Consider the following 19564-nt stretch of genomic DNA (forward strand, 5'->3'; position numbering starts at 1 on the left):
TATTTTTTAACACGATTTTTCTGTCAAATTTTTATTTTTTTTCTGAATAACTTTATGAAATCACAATCGTAATACTCATATGTAATTTTCAAACAAACTATGTATAATTCGTCACTACAAGTGTCGGCATTATTCCTGTTTCATATAATTTAAAATATATACATGTAATTTTCAGTTTTCGTCATTAATAAAAACATCTTTTGAATTGTTCGACATTATAAATGTTGGCGTATTTTTTAAAGCTTCTACCAAAAACTTCTCGAGACAACAATACAAAACTTGCTTTAAATATAAGTCGTATATTCCTGCCTTGTCCATGGATCGCTTCATCGACCAGAGGTGACTCCCAGATCTTTTCCTGTTCCACTAATAAACACCCTTCCCGTGGTGATTGTGGAGATGCAGAGGTATTCTCGGTCTCTAGAAGCAACAATCATTACACCCTAACATTCCTTCCCCATCCCAACTGACTGTAAGGACTTGGCCGACGCCGTTGTTAATCAATAATATTAGATCTGCTAAAATTGCACTTCGAGAGTAAGCGGAAACTCCCATCCCTTATTCATTTGGATCGTAGTGCAATTCTTACCAGTTCCGATCAATCACGGAGTAGCAACCATTGACATGTACAGTCAGTCTATGCTATGCTATGCATGCTATGCTAAACTTTGACAATAATTGAAACTATATTTGGGATTTCGTCAAATATCTAAAAATTCATGGCCTGGAGACGAATGAAACTATATTAGATTTTTCATCATACGACAGCATACGATAGGATTGCTTTTGATGGAAAATTTTCCCGCTTTCGTTCTGAGTTCGAACAACTGAGCGTCTAAATGGGTTGACTACAAGTTCAGCACTCTCGGAAATATTCATAATTTTGATGAAACTCGTGAAATATGCCAAATTTTGTATCGAAATATCGATTATAATCGAAGTGATATGCGCGTTCTTTTCGACGAGGATAAAAATCTCAGCAAAACTTTCACACCCAAAATGTAACAAAATATGCTGTTGGGGAGAATCAGAATTCTTCAAAAATAAGGGTTGATTTTTATATTAAATTCAAGAAACCCCAATAAAACTGTCCTATACGAAATCTTTGAGAAAACTTTCACAGACAGAATATTGTTAACCTTCCAGTTAGCTGGCATTCAAAATCTTAGCCCAAATGTTAAACGTTTTCGTAAAAATGTTCGACGTACATGAAAGTTCAATAATGGAACCGATTTTGACACTGAGTGTAAGACTCGTAGAAACTGTATTTCGTCTTCCACCATATTGTCAAAAATAAATAAATTGAAATAACCTCTAAACTTTCAAGAGCACACATCTGAGGGAAAGAACAGCGATGTCAAGAGAAATTCGGTCGATTCACACTTCGATTATTCTACGGATTCATGTGAAATTTCACCGTAATCTCAACAGCTGAATGTTCATTAAAACATAAACTCAAGAATCTGTGAAACAGTTGAACAAAATCATAAAAAAAAACTTGAAAATGGCCCAACCAGGAATTGAACTCTTGACCTAGCGATCAGGAAGCAGGCTTATTACCACTTAGGGCTGTGCAATATGAGGATTTATCGGTATCGGCGATATCGTATTGAATAAATATCGGTATCGGCGATATATCGGATTTGACATTATCGATATAGAACCGATATTCTATGATTTTCAAAAAAGATGTTTAAAAGTAAAACCGACAATATCGGATTCGTTTGACACCAACTGATGCATTATGGAGTCCATTACTTGAATTTCATAGTGATACTTTGCCATAAACATGTATTTTTAAAATTTATTGAACAATTTTCAATAATGTGGTATAAACAAAAATATTTATCGGAACTGTTATCGGATCGATAATAGCTTTATCGATATCGAAAAATATCGGGTCGACAGATATCGGATATCGTATCGATAAAATCAATCCGATAATATCGATATTATCGATAAGCTATTACCACTACACCAGCTAATAAATAATGTTGTGCAACAAAAGGAGCTCATGCCTGCCAGAGCAGCTATAAAATTATTTCACAGAATTTCGGTAACAAAATGCTGTAACCTTTCGTTAGTATGTTACAGAATGACGGTAACTTTGATGGATTTCACGGATTTTGTCGGTGAAATAGTAGATTTTACACACAAATCTGTATTTATGTTGTTAACAGTTTAAATTCGGTGATTTATTTCACGGTAAAACTGTTTGTTTTGTTTTTCAAAATTCATACTCATTAAATTTTAGATATGGCTTGGTTTGGTATAAATAAAAGCGTATTTTAAATTTAGGTATTTCAAGGCATTGGTACAAAGTTTTAAAACTGTCGCGGAGCACCTGACAAGGGTTCCCGGAGCACCAAGTGCTCCGCGGAGCACGGTATGAAAACCGCTGGATCGTCCAGAAGTGTTCGATTATACCTGACGAAATTTGACGAAATTAAAATTCACACAGAAATCCTTGTAAACTCAGCGTTAAATCATGCACATGAAGGGAATGCCAGATTGTTATGCAAATTTACATGATACATCTTGTAAATTTACATTGAAAACATGTTAATTTCCACTATAAATCATGTAATCTTACATGACACTTAACCAATTACGCGACAATTTGCATAAACTTACATGATGTTAATTTATTTTTACACGATGTGTTATGTAATTTACGACAAATCTGGAATTAGAGAGGATCAAATTTTAAAAAGCTTGGAAAATAGTGTTCTGTGAAAATTACTAATTTATAGGTGGTGATTTAAAGATGATGTAGGTCTACGGAGGAATTTTGGAAAAATGTTCCAAACACGTCAGTACTAGAATGTAAGTACAAACTTATCATTTCATAGTGAAAACTCAATCTCCAAACACCTCAATGAAGGATGTTGCTGAAGAAACATATCTCTTTTTTAAATTTTCTTTGAGCCGCCTTTAAATCACCACCGAAAAAGCTGAAAAAATCCTAGAATACTATTTTTATGATAAGGATGGTAAGAGAAATATGTGAGATTGAATTTTGAATCGCCCTAATCTGACACTACTTTTATGTGCATGGTTTAACGCTGAAATTTACATGGATTTTTATTTTTGTGTGGGTTCTCCTGGGGTTAAACGGGCAACTCAATAAAAATTGTTATTTTCAAATTTGTTGCAGTCTTTCTCTGTTGATTGGAAAAACATCAAATAATTAACGAAATAAATTTATGGAATTAGCGCTACCGTAATTTCGGGTTAAATTGATCACTTTTCACGGTTTTCCATGTCTGTTTTCTATGATGTTGCCAATTCCAAACAACTTAATGCAGGAAAACAAGTACGACGGTGAGCCTCATTGGTTTATATACTCAAATTTTCATACAGTTGTGATTTTAGTGCTGAAAATCGTCTCTAAAATAAAAAATCAAGGAATTCCACTTCGAGGTGAAATTGATCACCTGTCAAAACAATTACTGTTAGTTTTGAAAACAACTTTACTTATTTAATTTGGGCCTCCTGAATCCAAATATGCTTGCCAAATTCTTAACAATGCAAAATTTATGGAAATAATAAACAATTAATTTTCAACAGTACCGCAGAAAACGCCTAAATGTAGGCAATTTCCATGGGAATCTTCTGATATTTATAAAAAAATTCAATTAATACAACAAAATGAACAAATTGGTACGAATTTTGATAATAAAATTCGTTTTGGAATTATATATATAGCATCCTTACAAATTTTCAGGTTGACACCATGTCAAAATCCTTGTTAAAAACTATAAGTTTATTGATGTCTGTCAATACCACACAGAACACGATTATGAAATTTTCTATTATTTTCATAGAAATAAACATTCCTTAACACAAAAAGCTTCACAACATGCAATTCGACAATAGTTAAGACAAATAACGTTCATTGAAATAAGTTTGCTTTGATTTCTGTGCTCTATTAGAGGGAAATAAAATCGTGTGACACAGTGATCAATTTCACCCTACTGATCAATTTCACCCGAATTTACGGTACTTATGATCTCAAACGGAATTTTGACAGTTTTCTTCCCATATAGTTGGTACACAATTCAAGCTTGTTGAAACGAAGTATGCTTTACAAGTTAATGAAATAAGCATCAATCAATCAACATAAATCTCTGTGAGGCTAAATAAATTGTAACAAAAAATACATAATGTTCGTTACAATGAGCAATCGCTGTTAACGCTATAACACCCACTAATTGTTCAAAGAAAACGGTTCTGGGGTTGTAAACCCAAGCACATACATTGGGCGGTTTCAAACAAAAGATCCCATCTGATGCCTCACTACTCCAAAGAAGCCGCTCCCCTCTAGCCACCTACTCACGCCACCTCCCAGACGGGAAATACATCTAATGAATTTACTTATTTAATTTTACCTCTTCACTCAGCAATGGCTCTTCGTCCCCCCGGTGCCGTCTTAGTATCGACAACCTCTGCTGTGCGCACCAATCATCGCCGATAATGCGAAACACACATACTTCTGGTGTTTTGATTTTTTCAGTTCGCTGTTATCTTAATCTTTCCACTTTTTCTCCTCTTGGGGCCCGGCAGTTGTTGTTTTAGTTTTTGTGTTCGTTTTTTTTTTCGCTAGCCGTCCGTCCCACACCCGATTACCATGATCCGGCGGCAGCTAAAACGCTCGTTTTTGCCTTTCACGCACCGGTTTGGGTGCGGAAAGGCTACGGAATCGGTTTTAAAAATGAATCTTTTTTGACTCAATCGTTTAACAACAACCGTAAAACTAAACATTTCACATGAAGCTATTGGATAAAATGAACAAATTGATGTGAAATTTGCGAAAAAGTTACAGTTTCGGTGAGAATCGAACTCACTACGACCTGTTCACTAGATAGGGCTAGTTACCCTACACCACGAGAGGACTCATGGACGCAAAAGTTAACCTAAATTCGTTTTCAACTCAATAATCACGTGGTCCAAATCCTGGAACTTAAATTCTTCGAAATTAAATTCCAAAAATGTTTGTAAGATTATTTCGAGAATGCCCCTGGATTCTTCCGGAAAACATCAGAAATACTTTAGGAAATCCTTTTGGAAAAGTCCGGTTCCAGTTTTCCGGGTGTTATATCTTTATCGTTTACCAAAAAGAATCGTTTCCCATATCCAAACTCCCAGTGTTTTCTTGTGGAAGTGCAGAGGACTCCTCGGCTTTCATAAACCAAGTAACACGTCAACATTTCCCTCTCATCCCCAAATTGACCTTCATTCGGACGCAGCCGGCGTTTGTTTGTTATAATAATGAGAGCACCAGTATTTACATATTGAAGATGCTACTGATCCTCAATAGCGTCTGTTGGTTCCCTGTGTAAGTACAGTTGTTCTTGTAATAACGAGGTAGCAACAGCGGGCGGTCAATCATGCTCATGGACAATTTCAGATATTTTTCAAGAATTATTCCATAAATTCTTCTGAAATTCTCACCAAAAATGCTTCCGTGATTTTTTCAAATATCATTGGGATTAATTACAAAAATCTCTCTGTGATTATTCTTTCGAGTATCTCCCTAGTATTTTAATAAATTCTTCTGTAATACCCTTAAATTTCTTCCAGAAATCTTTTTTCGAAGATTCTACTGCATTTTATTTCTGGATTTTTTTTTTTGGAAATCCCACTAGGATTCTTCCGTAAAAGCTTCTGAGATTCGGCCAGAAAACCACTGGAATTCTTCTGGATATCATTCAAGGATTCTACCGGAAATTTTCCTGTGATGTTACCGTAAATAGTTCTTCCGGAAATACCATTGGGATTCTTTTAAAAATAATTACAGGATTCATCCGAATATCTTTCTACAGTTCTTCTGAAAATTCTTTTGAGGATTTCTTCGGTAATAAAGAAAGATTTCCTGAAGAATCCCAAAATGATTTGCGAAAGAATCAAAGAGAGGTTTCTTAAAGAATTACATGAGGATCTCCGTAAAAATCTGAAAGAATCCGTTGAGGATTTTCTGAAGAATGCCTAATAGATTTTTGATTGTATTTCATACTGATGTCCAAAAGAATCCCAGAAGTTATTTCGTAAGATTTTCAGATAAATCCCAGGGTTTTTGGAAGACTCCGCTAAGACATCCAGAAAATTTTCGAATCAATTTAAGAGTGACTTTCAGAAAATGTCAAGGCAATTAATAGATAAATCACAAAAAAAATCAAGAGCACTCCCCGAAGAATTTCCAGAAAAATCACAGAGAGATAGTTTCAGAATTCCAGAGAGGTTTTAAAAAAATCTAACAACAGGATTTCTGGATAAACTCGAAACTGATATTCGAATATTTCTAGGGAAAAAAGCAGGATTTGCGTTAGAATTTAAGAAAGATTTCTGGAAAAGTTCTAGGAGGATTTCCAAACTATTTCCAAGAATTTCATGGAAATAAAAGAGAATTCCAAATAAATGTCCGAGAAATATTTGGAAGAATTTCAATAGGATCTCCGGAAGTTTTTTTTTTTTTTTTAAATCTTTATTAGAGTGTATTTTAACACACGAGGGCTAGTTCTACACTATCTCCGGAAGTATTCCACAGGTATTTCTGGAATAATTACACAAAACTTCACGAATGAATCCGAGAGAAATTTTCAGAAGAATCCCAAGAATTTGAGTACAAAAATCTGACAGTGAAAGCGTAGATTTTTTATTACAGTTTCAAACGGATTTCCGGGAGAATCTCAGATGAATCGGAATTATTCGAGAGATGTTCATTGAAGAATCTAAGAGGGGTATTCGAAGAAGTGCCAGAGAGATTCGTGGAAGAATTACTGATGGATTTCTCGGAAAATATCAGATGAATACATATAACAATTTCGGATGGATTTCCGAAAGATCCCGAGGAATTTAAGTTGTCAATTACGTTTTTAGAAACAAAAAAGTCTGTTTCCCCTCCGAGATGTCCATATCACAATTTGCTATTACTAAGCTTTCTTCACCTGCACGGGTAACTAAATTCTTCTAAAATCCTGAACAACATTTTAAAAAATTCTCTGTAAGAAACTGACATAATCTTGAGAACAGTTAGTCGGCGTTAAGTCAGAGTGGACCAAGTGACATTTTTCATATTTTGAGAAAAACGGGCTCAAAGTCTAACACTTTGTCATTTTTAAACCCTTTGAAATTTTAATTCAATATTTCTACACAACATTGTGTTACTTTCAAACAATATAATGTGAGGTGATAATCATGAAAAATCGTAATCCAAACCTCTGATAGAACGATTTTTTGATGGACTACGTGCACTTGGTTCACTCTGACTGAACTAAAGACCACCGTTCAGTGAGTTGGTCCACTCTGACTGAACAATTTCTAGGAAAATAACAATCATATAATGGGTGCATATATCTATGATAAGCAGATTATCAAGACTCTTTGACATCAGTATCGTTAATTCTTAAATAATCCATAGCTTGAAAATACGGATTTTGCAGGGTCAGGGCATGGAAGACCAGAAATATTCAAATATGCGTTCAGTCAGAGTGGACCAAGTGAAAAACTTGAGTACCGACCAAAATATACTGTTCCAATAAGCGGGTTCTAGGACATTCTATACATACACCATAGAACGACCATAAACTTCTATCGGACTCTGAATTCGACTCAAAATATGCAATAATGAATCAGTTCGTTGCTTTTTGGCACTTGGTCCGCTCTGTCTGCACAGAAATTGTTACAATTTCTGACCACCCATCCGAATAAGAGATATGGTCAAAAATAAACATAAAATGCATCGAGTTAAGTAATATTTATGATTTCTTTTGATGGATGAGTAGAAGAATCATTCGATGTCGAAAAATCTGACAAATCCCTTAAAAGGTCTTTTATTTCCTCGCATTCCTCAGCGCGCTGATCATTTTCGCTGTTAGGGTAATAAGCACTTGGTTCACTCTGACTGCATACTTTTATCGATTTTTATTGATCATCCAAAGTTAAATTTGTTACATATCTCTCTGACTTAACGCCGACCAGTTCTCACATAATCTTTTGCAAATTAATCGCTGAATCCTAGAAGCGATCCTAAAGACTCCTCCAAGGGATTTAATTTTTGAATAGAATCTATCTATCTTCTATCTTCTATCTTCTATCTTCTATCTTCTATCTTCTATCTTCTATCTTCTATCTTCTATCTCTATCTTCTATCTTCTATCTTCTATCTTCTATCTTCTACTTTATCTTCTATCTTCTATCTCTATCTTCTATCTTCTCTTCTATCTTCTATCTTCTATCTTCTATCTTCTATCTTCTATCTTCTATCTTCTATCTTCTATCTTCTATCTTCTATCTTCTATCTTCTATCTTCTATCTTCTATCTTCTATCTTCTATCTTCTATCTTCTATCTTCTATCTTCTATCTTCTATCTTCTATCTTCTATCTTCTATCTTCTATCTTCTATCTTCTATCTTCTATCTTCTATCTTCTATCTTCTATCTTCTATCTTCTATCTTCTATCTTCTATCTTCTATCTTCTATCTTCTATCTTCTATCTTCTATCTTCTATCTTCTATCTTCTATCTTCTATCTTCTATCTTCTATCTTCTATCTTCTATCTTCTATCTTCTATCTTCTATCTTCTATCTTCTATCTTCTATCTTCAATCTTCTATCTTTAGCACCTCTTTCTTCTATCTTCTATCTTCTTCTTTGTATGTCACAAAATGGCTCGAGAACGAGCCAACCGATCTACGTGACAGGTATTTAGCCACATCGTGCTAAGGAGCGTGGGTTCGAATCGCGCCTCGGGCGGAAAGCTTTTCGTGAAGAATGGTTTCTGACTGTGTCACTGGGCGTTGTATGCTGTTCCGTTGTCTAGTTTGGTGCTTTCCTCAAAGGGCAAAATATCCGCTGAAGGCATTAACGTGTCGGTGTCTTAATGTTAGCATCTGTTCAATTTCAGACTACGTTTGCCCACCGATTAAGTTTCTGACACTTGGACGCCGGATCAGAAAGGTTGGACAAACCCGCTGTAGGTGAATCACACCAGGGATTTTTTACAGCCGCGCTCCTTCACCAGCCGAAAGTCGGATTGGGAGAGGCACAAAAAAGTGCGAAGAAAGTTTTTGCCTCTTTTGTTTTGAACGCTTGATTCACCATCACCACCGAACACCGCCGCCCGGCTACCAGCTGTTTACCGATGGGTGCTTTTGACCACATAGAGAGGATTTCTTCTCGCTTCGATGAATCTCCTTCGAGACAACATGTCCACGTGTAAACTGCGGTACCACCGGAGAGCTGAAGCTGTGTTGTGTACCTATTGCTTATTTATCCGACCGTCCGTCCCTGACCATGTCCAGTGTTGCTCACGGACAGGCAGGCAGGGAAGCAAGCAGGCGGACTATGGACGCACAAGTGGTCAAAAATTGGAAAAAAAACCTAGTTCTGTTTATGATAGATTCGTGTCCGTTATTCTAGAGTAAATAGTTTTGTTAAGATATTCCTAGAATATCAAAGAAAGATATGTAGTTGTTTAATACAGTATGGCAGAGTTAGAGTTCAACATGTGTCTCGAAAACTTGTTTTTGAAAACAAACCATCAAATTTGTATTACAAAACTCATGTATATGACTGTAAACATATTTTTGACTGCCAAACTGTATGGAAACTGCCCATAGTGAGACGGGCAGGTACATACAATCACGCTGGTGCCGTTGGCTGCCTCTGGTGCCTATCTCTCTTCTGTGGCGTGTCTTTCATGGTCAACGGAAGTAGGTTAATGGTACCCTTGAAGTGCCAAAGTGAGTTCCCGGTGGGGAGCAACCCCCACAGAGACGACGAAGACGACGGCACTTTGAAAACTCGGTGCGTTGAACCTCAGGAAGAAGACCTCTGACCAGGGAAGAAAGCGTGCTGGATGGATGACTGACTGGTGCCTTGATAAATGTGAAACGGTGATAGGAGAAGAGATGTTTGTAAGGGTGATGATCGTAGGCAAAGTAGCTTGGCAAGCATTGGGTGGTTTGATACGTGGTGTTTTTGAGGGCCTGGTCGAAAAGATGGACCTCTCTCTCTGCGTGGTCGTGAAAACCCATCGCGAAAGGGAAGTGGTCCAAATTTTGGCTCATTACAATGATTATTAAAGCTGGGGGAACGGTGTCAAATTCAAATGAATGTGAAAGTACACCACAATTGGGTCGGTTTGTTATTTGAATAAGGTATGTAGTACAGTGCAAGGCTGTATGGGAGGCCTGTTTTTGACTTATTTATATGTACAAAAATATCATTCAAAAACTTAGAAAACTAAGGCCCATCATTCAATTAATTAGCGAAAGCTTGCGGTGGTAATCCTTCTTGGACACCGTCTTGGGAAAAAAAAACCTCTTAGGAGGTCTCGTCTTCTTTCGTTTATTCAATAAACATAATTACAACTACAAACAAAATGAAGGCTGAATCTCTAAATTCACAACTTACTTCCAAAAAAGTGGGATTTAAAACTAGCACTAAACGTGGCAAGATTGGAAGAAAGGACGTTTCTCCAGAATACGCGCTTTCTTCCAAGGGTGAAATGGATAATGATGATAATTGCATCAAAATGAGCATCAGTTCACTGCCCATAACTGCATATTTGTAACATTCGACAAAAGTAGGCATTGAGTAAATGGAATACCATGTGTGCATTTTATGGCAATATGGCAGAAAACTAAAATTTCTGAAAATTTCCAGGAACTCAAAGGTGCTTATTTGAGGCTGATATTTTGTACAACTCATATCGAATACTAGATGAATAGTCGTAAAATAATTCTGATAGAAATTTCATTGCTATTAAATTACGAGGCTAATTGACAATCTCAATGTGACTGTTATGCGGTTATAATAGCCAATGTGACAAAACAACTTGGTATTTTTTTTCGAATTTTCTAGAACAACCTCACAGATTTCAGTAAGTTAATCGAAAGTATTTATCATTTGATGACTGCCCATGGTATTACCTCCATTTTGTCAAAAATGTCTAATGTGACTGTTATGCAGTTATGGGCAGTTCAATGCTCTAGACAAATTTTCCGAACACCAAATCATCAAACAGTCTCACGCTCAGGCTCTTTGATTCAAGTGAGGAAGCAAAGAGTGCCGCCTATCGTGGTCAGTTGTTCCGAATTGGGGGGATTTAGCCAGGAGATTTTAAACTCTATTAGGGGAATCAAGGTTTCCTTCCAAATCGGCAAGAAAAGAGACTGTCGCATTTTGCCGCGAACTCTTAAAGATCGCGAACTTCTTCTCAAACATCTTGAAGAGAAGAAGCACATCTTTTACGTATGACGACAAAACTGAACGTTTGTTCAAAGTTGTCTTGAAAGGTCTCTCAAGTGACTATAAGTCACTTGAAGAGATCGAAAATAAAATAAATGATATACTTCCCCAGTCCAAGTAATCATTATGAAAAAAAAGAATCCGTCTGGCATACTTCGGAAAGAGCTTTCGCAAAAATATTATATAGTGCTTTAGAAAAAGCAAGACTTATGTTCGATGTCCGTATGGCATGCGAACATTTCCAGAAACCTGGAGGAAACTTCCAGAACCCCACTCAGGGCCGTCGGTGCCAAAAGTGGGATCATGGAACAAAACATTGCCGCATGGATGCTAAATGCATGATTTACGGAGGTTCTTCTCACGCTAAGGACGTCTGTCCAGTGAAGGAAGATGCCATCAAGTTTATCTGCTCGAATTTCAGAGGCAATCATAAGTCCAATTTTTGTGCTTGCCCTTCGCGTAAGTGATTCGTCGAGGCTCGTGCTAGGCAGATGAACAGTAACATCCGTTACGATAACGGTCGTTTCCGGAATTTGCCTGGTAGAGTATCGAACAATGCTCATTTATCAGTTAACGATCGCTTGATTGGGAATCATATCCATCAGGTAGATCATAATCATGCTCACAAACTAATTTTAATCCGTCAGGAAGCCATTCGAATCTTTTAGTTGTGAATATATCTATCCAAGGAAAATCCTTTGCTGATATCTTAGCAGGTAATTTGAACTCCTCCCCTATTCATACTATGAGTACCCAATTTAATTGTTTCAAATCAAATGAAAAAAAAAAACACTACCGCCACAGTAAACTTCTACTCCGCCTCTTTGTCTACCGAAAAATCGAAATCATCAGATAATGTATTCACTTCAAATGATATGCCTGCCTTTGATTTTAATTTTCTAACATTGATGCAATATTCAAAGCCACTACTATGACTGCAGCAGTCAAAGTCGGTGTAAAATTTACTTATCAAATTGTTATTGGATTACGTTTTTTTAATGGATCCAAATAATAATTTAAATATTTTAAATTGGAATGCTCGTCTTTAATTTTCTTACAGCTAATAACGTGCATATAGCAGTTATTACTGAAACATATTTTAAACCTGGATCCAAACTGAAAAATGATCCTAATTTTTTTGTTTATCGTAACGATCGACTTGATGAGGCATGTGGGGGAGTTGCAATCATCATTCATAGGCGTATAAAACATCAACTTTTTTCGTCATTTGAAACTAAAGTTTTTGAAACTTCAGATTTTTCAGTTGATACACAGCTGGGTAAATATACTTTCATAGCTGCCTATTTGCCTTTTCAATGGTCTGGACCTGAGACGAGACTCGCGAAGACGGTCTTCTTTTTCTGTGATTGCTGAGTTTTTTCTTATTCCACTTTGTGTTTATACCAATTATGCGCAAGCCGTTCAAATCCTCACATGAACCTCTGAGCAAAAAATGATTGAGTTTGCATCACATCGAATCATAAATAGCCGTTTGAGTGAAATTTCATGCCAGCAAACGTAGCAGACATTGGAAATAATTAATCTTCTGCTTAGATTTATCAGCAACTTTGGAAATAAACTGCTCCGCTGACTGAGGTTTTCAATTACAATTTACTTTGAACACAATACTTTTCACTTTTTCAGCCATGAAAACGGTGGGCTGCATTTGACGTTTCGTGAGAGGGGAATCTGGGCTGCATATGACGTTGATATTTTTCCTCTTCGCGAGTCTCTCTCAGGTCTGGACTGCAAGTTTATTTGCTCCAAACTGACTTGCGAAAATTGACTCAGTCAAATTTTTTTGTCATTGGTGACTTTGATGCCAAACATCGATCATGGAATAATTCTCAAAGTAATTTCAACGGCAGAATTTTATTTGATGAGTGCTCTTCAGGATATTTCTTGATTCAATACCCTGATAGCCCTACATGCTTTTCCTCTTCTAGAAATCCATCTACGATTGACTTGGTCTTAACCGACTCTAGTCATTTTTGTAGCCAATTAGTTACTCATGCTGATTTTGATTTTGATCGTGTCTCTGTTATATTTCAAATATCCCATGAAGCGATTCTCAATCCAAATTCCATTGTTGAAGCCAGGAGCATTGCAATTCCGAAATGTAAAGTAAAATTTGAATCCGTGATTATAGACGATGATCTTAAACTCTTGATCCGTCTTAAAAACGTGAGGAGAAGGCAATTTCAACGCACTCGTGATCCTGCTATGAAAATTATATGGCAGAAATAAATCAAGAAACATTTTGCACAATTAAGAAACAAAAATTTTGAAAATAAGATTTCTCAATTGGACCTTAGAGCCACCCTTTTGAAAATTGTCTAAAATTTTGAAAAAAACCTCAGAAGCCAATACCGGCATTGAAAGAGGAAAATAAATTATTACTAACCAATTGCAAAAAAAAAACTCAAAAACTTGCTATGCCGTTTGAAAGCGCACACAATTTTAATTTAGGACTTACTAGTCCAATTGAAAATCGAGTTATTTAGGAGTTTGAAAATATTCTCAATCAAGAGAATATTTTCGATAATTCCTGTGAGACTGATTTGGAAGAAGTGAGAACTATTCTAAAATCTAAAATTTGAAAGCTCCTGGCGATGATGGAATTTTCTACATCCTAATCAAGAAACTTCCAGAAAGTAGCTTATCATTCTTAGTTGATATATTTAACAAATGTTTTAAATTAGCATATTTTCCTGACAATTGGAAAAATGTTAAGGTCGTACCAATTTTGAAACCAGACAAAAATCCTGCAGCAGCTTCTAGCTATCTACCAGTCAGTTTGCTTTCCTCCATCAGTAAACTTTTTGAAAAGGTTATTTTGAACAGAATGATGGTCCACATCAACGAAAATTCAATTTTTGCCAATTAACAGTTCGGATTCCGCCATGGACATTCGACCACTCATCAACTTTTACGTGTAACAAATTTGATCCGTTCCAACAAATCTGAATGCTATTCTACTGGTCTTGTTCTTCTAGACATAAAAAAAGCATTCGCTTGAGTTTGGCATGAAGGCTTGATTGTAAAATTAAAAAACTTTAATTTTCCAACATACATTGTTAGAATAATTCAAAGTTATCCGTCAAATCGTACACTTCACGTTAATTATCAGAACTCCAGGTCTGAAAGACTTCCTGTAAGACCGAGATGCATTCATTCTGAACGCTCGTGTTCTGTGAGCGTTCGCAAATGATCCTTTTATTGCTCTCGTGTTCGTATTCAGCTCTTTGATCAAACACACGGCCACTAGATTGAACACGAAGTTGTGTTCTGCAAATCTCAAACCGTATTTTCGTATTTCGACCTTAGCGTTCCATACAACATTCCAAGTTTTGAGTAGCTAGGCGCGGATACTTCGGTTGAGTCAATAGAAATATTAGTAGTAGAACGCTAGTGGCGCTGTTACCACAAAACTGATTTTAATTATTTTTACCTTCAGTTATGAGTGTTCGTTGTTTTTTAAATGCCAATGATTTGTTTTGGTCTTTAAATTGATTTGACACTTTGAAGCCCGGTACGCACGCTGTCAGCGCGTGACAAACTAGATGTTGGTAACACGAACAGTAGCGACATTAGCATTCTTAGGTTAATGCTTCTACTGTTGAGTCCCGACTGCACTCCAACAAGCGAGTGTTATTCGCTAGTTGTCAAATGATGGGACAAATTCTGAAAAACAACGCCATGTGCACATTAACAGCTCCTGCCCTTCGACAAAACACTGCCGAAAATCGAATGACTCTACATGGGTGAATCGTAATAATTCGAAAGAGATGAACGAACGGATGGAAGTTAATCGGCAGCAGGGCAAATTGGCATTTGTAAAGTAAGAGTAAACCTTCCAAAATACCATGAATGTCGATTGATTTTCAAATAACATTTGTAACAGACAAAAAGAGCATTGTTAGATGTATTGTATACAATTTATTTTAGAAAATATATTGAAATTATCCGAACATTCAAAAACAAGACCAATTTTTTGTGAGCTTTCAGGAGAAAGGTTTCCAAGGCTGTAAACGTTTGTTGAACAGAACTCATCGTGTGGTCCCTGTTTGGAATGACAACAGATATCGTCTCCCAGACGCTTCTGTTGGGCCACTTTTGTATCGTCGAGTTTCAACAGCATTTTGGTGGACTAGATCTATAATCCTGGAACAGAAATGTTTTTAAAAAATAGCAAATTATGTATATATGTATTTGATACAAACAATTCTAACTTGCCCAATTGGCCAGTATTTGCTACACCCGGCGGAGAAAACAATTACTGATAGAAATGGTTGCCAGGCGATGAATAGTGCACTGTGTTCAAACGATGCTAATTGTTTGAACTTGATCACGACTCTCGTGAGCACATGTTTTGAACAGAACATGAACAGAACGCGTTCAAATGCATCTCTGCTGTAAGAGCTGGTGTTCCTCAAGGCAGTATTTTGGGACCAATATTATACAATATTTTCACATTTGACTTACCTGTGTTACCTCAGGGATGTCAAAAATCCTTGTTTGCGGATGACACAGGCCTTTCCGCCAAAGGACAAAGTCTGCGTGTTATCTGTAGTCGATTGCAATAAAGTTTGGATATTTTTACTTCATACTTGTAAAAATGGATTATTTCCCCTAATGCCTCTAAAACTCAACTAATAATATTCCCATATAAACCAAAAGCTCTTTATTTGAAAGTTTCAAGTAGACATGTTATCACGATGAGAGGGGTTCCAATAAACTGGTCAGATGGAGCTGAGTATCTAGGGCTCATGTTAGATAAGAATTTAACTTTCAAAAATCACATTGAGGGCATTCAAGCCAAATTTAACAAATATGTAAAATGTCTTTGTCCCCTTATTAATAGAAAATCAAAACATTGTCTTAAGAACATGTTTTTCATATTCAAATAAATTTTCAGACCAGCCATGTTGTATGCTGTACCAGTATGGACTAGCTGTTGTAATACCAGGAAGAAAGCTCTGCAGAGAATTCAAAATATAAGTTTGAAAATGATTCTGAGGCTTCCTTCCTGGTATAGTATCAATGAGTTACATAGAATATCCAATGTTGAAACATTGGAACAAATGTCGAATACAATTATTAATATTTTTGACAAAAATCGTTGCAATCTTCTACACGATAAATGCGTTATATATCTAGGTTAAGTTAGGTTAAGATAATTGAAAGCGTTTTTTATATAATCAAGTGAAATCAACTCACTTGTGAAAATTCTGAACTGCTTCGGCAAATGAAGGGGCCTATTTTATAAATCTAGCGGATCTATGTGACTCGTCTGTGGACACTGTCGATCAAAGTAACCCTGCATATTTCAGATGGCATCCGTCGACTCCCATAGTAATCTAGTCACATAGAGTGACAACTGTCAATAAACTCGAGTGACAGAGCTGAGTCGAGCGAAGTTTTTGGTCGATAGTGACTCCAGTCGAGGACTTTTTGATCGACTCTTATAAGTCGAGTCGGGCCCGAAATGTAATAAGTTGTTAACAAAATGTTAGTAAGAGCTTAATTTTATTTTACCATATTAGGATGATAGTGTTGATTAACACAGAACACCTATAGGGTAGGTGTACCAGTTATGGCCATAGTGGTTCCATATTTCGCCATACGTGATATCTTGAATGCCTTCACATTTTGAAAAATCTTTTGTGTTTTAGCAGTAAAGTAAAGGATAAATCTTGATGTTAAAACGTTCAAAAAGATTAAAAATGTAAAAGTTACCCAAATTTTACATATGGCCAAATAAGGAACCACTATGGCCATAACTGGTACATTTTCCCTATATAAGAAATGAATGTAATGTTTGGAATGACACAAATAAAGAATAAAAAAGGTAGAATATCTCAAAAATCTTGTATAGGTGAATGTTATGTGATGTTATGTTTGTAATAATTAAGTTGTTAAACTAAATTTTCTTCTACACCTTTCTACAATATCCTTCACAAACATCGATGAATTAAAGATCGCACATAAAATCCCATCTTGTTTATCGTTACGTTTTGTTGTTACCTTCATTTCAGGTGCAGCCAAACGATTTGACGACCTTTCGTCTACTAAGTTTGAAAGCTTATAGCTATCCAACGAATCACAGACCGAATCGTCTGCCCATCACTAGACATAACTGCTGCAAGATAACCCAAATCAGCTCTCACTCACGATATACCTACATAGGAGATAACTTTTTATGACATTGAGATAGAGCTATAATTTCCATAATCATACACTTTCCTCTCCCATTCCGTCACGAATCTATTCGGAGACCTACCTTTTGTGGATTTGTATTCGACACCGACTCCGTTCCAACTGCGATACTCTGCAAGTCAATGATTTTCGTTCACGTTAAAATATCCAAAACAATAAAACGAATAGTTTGCTGCTGCCTTCCAGTGCCAAATTATCTGCTATCTCCGTTGTCGTCGTCGTGAGGAAATTATGATCTTCGCCACTTTCTTCTACTTCTTCGAATCTGTGGTTCCCTTCCACGTCTCTTCAGTTTCGTTGGGTGTTTATGTTACTTTTCTCACAGTTTCACTGTCATTCACACTCTACGGGCCCGGAGGTCTTCTGGTAAACCATCGCTTGATCTCCACCTTAACAATGCATGACGGAAGAAACTATGCACAAAAACACCACCCAAAGGTCACACCTGAATGAAGTCGAATGCCTTCAGCAAGTATTTCACATGAATCACTCTTCGGTTTAGGTATCTTCTTTCACAAGACCTCGTCCCGTCCCTCAATCCAACTTATCACACGTCAAACTAGCGCCAAAAGCACATCTTCTTTTCCTCCACTGATAATCACTCTCTTCCTACAACAGTTAATTAACTGTTAGTCGATTGAACTATGCACAACAACCCGCTCTGCACACCATATTCTCACTGGCTGGTGTAGATTTCTCATGTCATGGTAAATCGCGTTTTCGCTGCCGCAGAAAACGTATTCAGACAATTCTATTATCTCTGTGCTTCGTTCGCCCACTCAAGCGCGGCACGCCGGAAATATCCAAACACCCAAACCCTGAGTTGGATTCCACGACGGATCCACGGTGCACTGAAAACGGAACCAGCCTCTAAGATATTAATCCACGCTTAACAGCCAATCAATGAAGCACGCACGCTAGTATGTAAATATTAGAAACCGATTTATGCTCACACACGCACGCGTGATCGCTCTTCTTGCGCAGATCACAGAACTATGCACTCGGTTGGAGGCGCACCGCTTCGAAAGCATCCACTCGGTAACGTTAGGTTCGGTAGACTGTCTAGTTGATGTTCGGTAGCATGCGCCAGAGCCTCGCGCCCGGTTTAGCTGGATGATAAGCGCCACCAACCGAACCGATCATGGTGAAGCGAAAAGCGCGAGAGCGAAGTTTCAAGCCGGTTTGAGCGAAACTTGGCTTTTGCCTAGTTTCGCGCGCTCTTCGGTCGCGTACTCTCGCTCTCGTCAGGTGCGCTTCGGCGGCGGAGAACAAGCTGCACAAGACATTCCAAGAAGATCGCATTGCGGCAAAACAACCATGCGGTTGCGGTCAGCTGTTTTATGTTTATGTTTCACTAGATTTTTTTCTGTTTTGTTTTATTACACTCTGTTGTCTTATTTGATGTGCTGGACAAGAAAAACGAACCTGCCAACGACGGTGGCGCGACTATCTTACCCGGTCAGACTGTTCGCAAGTGTTGCGTTAGTGTTAATGGTCGTTGCCAACTACGGGACGGCTTCAAGTTGGAGGTTTCACAATGAATAGCAACGCTATAAGAGTTTACTGTTGTGCTTTTTATGGGATGATATTTAGATTTTCAAATATAAGTGACGCGTTTTTTATTGATGTTATGAGGCTTTGGGCTATGCTTCTCTTGGGAATCTATCAAAGTTTGAGTTGTCATTTGAACTGGAACCTGATGAACTACAGTGGCCCAATTTCATATTCTTACAGGATACTGTTTTCACATCAAGTAAGTAAAAAACTATTAAATAATGTATTGAGCTTAAAATATCACGACACTACCTTTTTAATTTACACAATAAACAACAGGCCCTGAAGAAGATCCCAACAACTGGATCGAAACGTTGGCAATGATTTAAAATAATCAACGCTTAATTCGTGACTGAAAGCCGAAATCCAATTATCAGCTTAAAATACTTTATCTACATTGGAGGTAAAAGGTGTCATCTATTGATTGCTAATCACAAAATGTTTCCATTTACATTCATCTTTGGATTAGTGGGATAGTATTGAACTTATGTCTAAAATTCACCCAATTCCATATTGGTACACTTACCAAAATTCAAAC

At 36.9% G+C, this 19564-nt stretch overlaps 1 protein-coding gene across 2 annotated transcripts in view; it reads right to left on the reverse strand.

The window, feature by feature from the left end:
* Positions 1-18536, reverse strand: part of LOC5572723 (myosin-IIIb) — a 396695-nt gene extending 378159 nt beyond the window's left edge. For both annotated transcript variants that reach the window (XM_001660491.2, XM_021851363.1), the window contains exon 1: positions 17537-18536. The gene's annotated coding sequence lies outside the window, so the exon portion shown is untranslated. The remainder of the gene's footprint in view (positions 1-17536) is intronic.
* Between the last annotated feature and the right edge of the window lie 1028 nt (positions 18537-19564).

Source organism: Aedes aegypti, chromosome 3 (assembly GCF_002204515.2).
Source record: "Aedes aegypti strain LVP_AGWG chromosome 3, AaegL5.0 Primary Assembly, whole genome shotgun sequence".
NCBI lineage: Eukaryota > Metazoa > Arthropoda > Insecta > Diptera > Culicidae > Aedes > Aedes aegypti.